This window comes from Bombus impatiens, unplaced genomic scaffold (assembly GCF_000188095.3).
Source record: "Bombus impatiens unplaced genomic scaffold, BIMP_2.2 scf_0584, whole genome shotgun sequence".
In the NCBI taxonomy this organism is placed as follows: domain Eukaryota; kingdom Metazoa; phylum Arthropoda; class Insecta; order Hymenoptera; family Apidae; genus Bombus; species Bombus impatiens.
Genome location: NT_177003.1, coordinates 26,216 through 31,390, shown reverse-complemented (window position 1 = coordinate 31,390; position 5,175 = coordinate 26,216). Strand labels below are relative to the sequence as shown.

At 40.4% G+C, this 5,175-nt stretch overlaps 1 long non-coding RNA gene across 1 annotated transcript; it reads right to left on the bottom strand.

The window, feature by feature from the left end:
* Positions 1 to 4,473: 4,473 nt before the first annotated feature.
* On the bottom strand, positions 4,474 to 5,167 carry LOC117152031. Its single transcript, XR_004462250.1, has 2 exons — positions 4,772 to 5,167; positions 4,474 to 4,714 (listed from the first exon to the last, which is right to left on the bottom strand). It is a non-coding gene; the product is annotated as an uncharacterized LOC117152031 (long non-coding RNA).
* Positions 5,168 to 5,175: the final 8 nt, after the last annotated feature.

Here is a 5,175-nt window from a genome sequence, read left to right as displayed (position 1 = left end):
TTATAGTGATTTGCCGTTATCTGTTTTTGAATTCTATTATTATGTGTAATAATTAGTTCCTTGGATGGAAAAATTTGTTTGTTCGCACTTATGCAATATTACGTGAAATGCGAATTATACTAAATTTAATGCAGTAACTAATTTGGGCGCGCATTGCCGCATGGGAATGTCCATGTAACGACGAGAATATGGTGCGACGTAACGGTTCCGGTACATACGATCGCGGGGTTTCCTTCGTGAGATCGCAATCCGGACATCCTAATCGAGAAATCGTATCTTTTTCAATTGCAGCGCGCTAGAGCCGGACTTAATGATTTTGCGCAGCTCGGTATCGTTCTCTTGCGCTGCGGCTAACGTTTGATGATCGACGGACTTCCCAATCGCTTCTATTCGGGATAAGGTATCGGTTACGGTATTACTTATTCCTTTTATATGTCGGATATCGATGGTAAATTGCCCAACATAGTCGAGCTGACGGAATTGTCTTGGCGAACATTTGTCAGGATTTTGCTCAAACGCATATACCAGGGGTTTATGGTCAGTGTAAATCGCGAAATCTCTTCCTTCGGCGGCATATCTAAACCGTTTCACCGCGGTGTACATCGCGAGTAGTTCTCGGTCGTTCGCGCTGTACTTTTGTTGTGCGAGGGGTAGCAATTTTGTCATAAAATCTAACGGTTGCCAGGTTTCGTTAACTCGCTGTTGGAGTACCGCTCCTATGGCGTAATCGGATGCATCGACGGCGAGGCTGACGGGCGCGACGGGAATCGGATGCGCTAACGTTCGGCGAGTTTTGCACTCATATCGCGAAAGTTCGCATCCCATGCTTTAAGCTTTTCCGACAATGTCAAAACCATTTCTTCGTCCAACGATTCCACTACAGTCGCCATTGTTTCTTAAATATATATTTTATTGACAAGCGTGACAACTTTAATTTTCTATGGAGCGTATCAATAATTATGCCATTAAGTTTATAGCTCGGGGAGGACACGTAATTCGGAATTTCCCAAAGAAGGGATAGGGCCCGCCCGAGCCATAAACAGATGGCCACTCAAAATTTCGAACAGTTTATATTCAGTTGAAATTGCGCCATCAACGAGCTCCCATCGAAATATTCATAGCATTGTTTAGATTATTATATATCATATTTCGGGCTGTTTTTTCACTTTACGGCTTATTTAACTATACTTAACTTATACGTACGCCTCAAGGTTACTCTTAAGTGTTGGAAACATAAACTTTATAACCCTGTTAATCACAGCGTTATACCACCTCAACCACCCCTATTATCTCAACGGAAATCAGGGAATCGATCTATTCACGGCGTCGATTATTACAATAGTAACAGGAATTTAGGACTCCCGTTGACGTATTTCATCGCGATTGCGTCTCCCCGCGATTGGTCGAAAATACACAAACTTCACCTTAAAACAATTTGATGGAACACAAAAAGCTGAAAATTGGATGTCAGAGTGTGAAACGGAGTGCGAAGAACCTAAAATCCAAAATGAGGAGAAGAAATCTCAACGAAACAACGAAACAACGAAACGCACTTGTTGAAAGGCGGATTATGTACACTTGTACAAAGCGGATTATTTGAACTTAAAACAAAACAGGAACCTAAAACACCCGTATCGCAGCCGACAACGCAACAAGAGACGGTCCAGCAGAACCTAAAACACCCGTATCGCCGCCGACAACGCGACAAGAGACGGTCCAGCCGAGTGGACATACCCAGCCAATTAAGCTAAAAGATGCGATCGAATCGGTGCCAGTGTTTGACGGATATCGAAGTGTTCGACGGATATCGACTATCGGTATTCCACTTTTTAAGAGCTTGTGAGCGCGCGCGAAATATGATTCCCAGATATCAAGAACCTCAATTAGTAAAATTGTTAGTAAATAAGCTCCGTGGACACGCGTTCCTCGCCATCGAAGACACAGAATTAATGAGTCTAAATGATTTCGGAAACAAATTAAAGGATCTATTCGGCCCAAAGAAATCTCTTAACGAATATAAAGGGGAATTAGGAACGATATTTCAACGACCCGGGGAAGATATATTAGATTATATGGATCGCGTTAGAAATTTTAGATTGGCAATAATGGATGGAGAGGAATCATAAAGGAAAAGGTTACATAAGAGTAATAAATACTACTTCGAGACATTACGTATTTACAACACCAACGATGGTAATTAAAGAATTTGAAATCCCCCCCCCCCCGCTTCCTAGGACAGCATGCAATACAATTCTAAAATCGGAGGAAAGTAAATACGATAAAATAAATGAGTTACTACGACTCGAACATTTGAACGAAGAAGAAAAAGAAAACGTTAAAAAATTGATTCGTAATAATCAAGATAGGTTTCATATTCCAGGAGATACATTGGAAGCAACCGAAGTTCTGGAACATAGGATAATTACGACGGATAATATACCCATCAATACTAAACAGTATCGATATCCACCAATACATCGAGAAGAAATAAATCGACAGGTCCAGGAACTACTAGATACGGACGTAGTGGAACCGTCAACATCTCCATATAACTCCCCGTTATGGATTGTGCCCAAAAAACCCGATTCGCAAGGAAATAAGCGCTGGAGATTAGTCATCGATTATAGAAAATTGAACGATAAAACGATTGGCGATGCCTTCCCACTACCCAACATTACAGAAATATTGGATCAATTAGGAAGTGCAAAATATTTTTCCACGTTTGATTTGGCATCGGGCTTTCACCAGATCCGTATGTCACAGGAAGATGCCACAAAACAGCATTTTCGACACCATACGGGCATTTTCAATTCAAAAGAATGCCCTTTGGATTAAAAAATGCCCCAGCAACATTTCAACATTTCATGAATTCAATATTATCTGGTCTGCAAGGAATAGAACTATTCGTCTATCTGGATGACATAGTGATTTATTCGAGGTCTCTCCAAGAACACGAAATTAAATTTAATAAGTTAATGGAAAGACTGAGGAAAGCTAAATTACGATTACAGCCTGATAACTGCGAATTTTTACGACACGAGGTGAATTATTTAGGACATATAATTAGTGAGTGTTGGAATACAACGATATCAATCGCATGCAGATAAGGTGTTTGATCATACGGATTCTTCCGCTCGTTGCCCAGCGCCATCCCCACTAGCGTGCGTTCGTGAGATGCACCACGGCAGTTAGCACGTGCATGCTTTTTCAAAAACGCCGGAAGAAACGTGAGGATATGGATGGAACATTCTAGATGGGCACGTCGAGAAGCTACTAGAAGGTTCTGTGCCACATGTGACGCCACACAGACACCCACACAGGTCACACTCATTACTGCATAGAGAGTGGGGCTCTAAACCTTTTCAGGGGCCATGGGTCACTACGCCAGTCAGTCTGTGAATAACTAGCCAACTGTCTACATTCGAGAACGCACATTTATAACTCTTAAAATAAGTCTCTAATAAATATCACATTGTATTATTTCAACACAAACATTGTGTCTTCCACAGAATACTAATCCTAATTCTAAGATTAAATTCTAACAGTGAGGATGGCCTGAAACCCGACCCAAAGAAAATCGAAGCCGTATCAAAATTTCCACGATCAAAAAGGGTGAAAAATATCAAACAATTTCTGGGACTAGCAGGATACTACAGAAGATTTATACCCGATTTCTCCAAGGTCGCAAAACCATTGACACAATTATTAAAGAAAGACACTCCCTTTAAATGGACAGAAAATCAAGAAAATGCATTCAATAATTTAAAGACAGCGCTAATGACAAAACCCATTCCACAATATCCAGACTTTTCTAAACCCTTTAACCTTACTACAGACGCATCAGGATATGCAATAAGCGGTGTACTGAGTCAAGGGCCAGTCGGAAAGGATTTGCCGATTGCGTATGCCTCAGGGCTATTAAATCCCGCCGAACAAAACTATTCTACCATAGAAAAGGAGTGTCTGGCAATTGTTTATAGCGCAATGCACTTCCGATCGTATCTTTACGGAAGAAAGTTTACCATCGTAACCGATCATAAACCTTTAGTGTGGATGCATTCTATCAAAGATCCTACTTCAAGAATTTGGAAATGGAAATTAAAGTTATCGGACTTCGAATTTGATATTGTATACAAAGAAGGCAGGGCGAACGCAAACGCAGACGCATTATCTAGAAACCCTCCGGAAGTTTGTTTACCAATCAGAAAGAGAGAGGAAGTCTCACCGATTCGCTATCCTGTCTCAAAAAGATTCGAAATAGATACGTCAACCGAAGACTCTCCCATATTCGAAGCTGAACCACACGTCTTGCCTCAATCCAGTGATTCTAAAAATCAAGGAAAGGTTTTTACCCGAAAACATTTTACAATCGAAGAAAGGACTAGATCAGCATGGAATGCTTCAAGTCTCCTAGACGCTAGCTCAGCAGAAACACAGGAGCGATGGAAACTAAGTCGAAATATGGAATTTACATTTTGTCACGTACGATTCCAAGAAACCCAAACTGCAACATCCCGATTCCCACGGAAGCGTACCCCCAGCGGACCACCACCCCGTGGGGGATGGCATTATAAATAAGCGAAGCAACATAGAGCAGCGCTCATTATTATTCTGGTGAACATTCTTATTACGTTCATTATTCTTCGTTCATTATTATTTGCTCGTTATTATAGTGATCATTGTTATTGCCGTTCATTATTTTTTGTTCATTATTCTTGTGTTCATTATTATTGCGATCTTCGTTATTACGGTTCATAATTATTTTGTTCACTCTTTGTGTTCATTGTTACTACGTTCGTTATTGCGCTCTTCTTTATAAATTTTTATAGTATTTTGCGTTTCGGGGTCTTTAGTTTTCGGTCAGGAAAAGAGAGTCGCGACTAACTAAAGGAAAGATTTTATCTTTGAAATCCTCGTTTCATCGCTTAGACAGAAACGCACATTGTAATTGCGGTATTAATCCAGTTAGTAAATTGTTCAGTCTGTATCGAAATAGATAAATAAAGTAATAGTTGATAGTAAACTATATTCGAGTTCAAGTAATAATCTCAACAAAAACTTCGACAACCACCGGAGCAGCTGAGGTAATGGCACCAGACAGCACCTACTCCTCAAAGTAAGAAAATTAATTTTGAAAATTTCCTTCTTCTCTGATAATTTCGTTGCCCTCGAGCA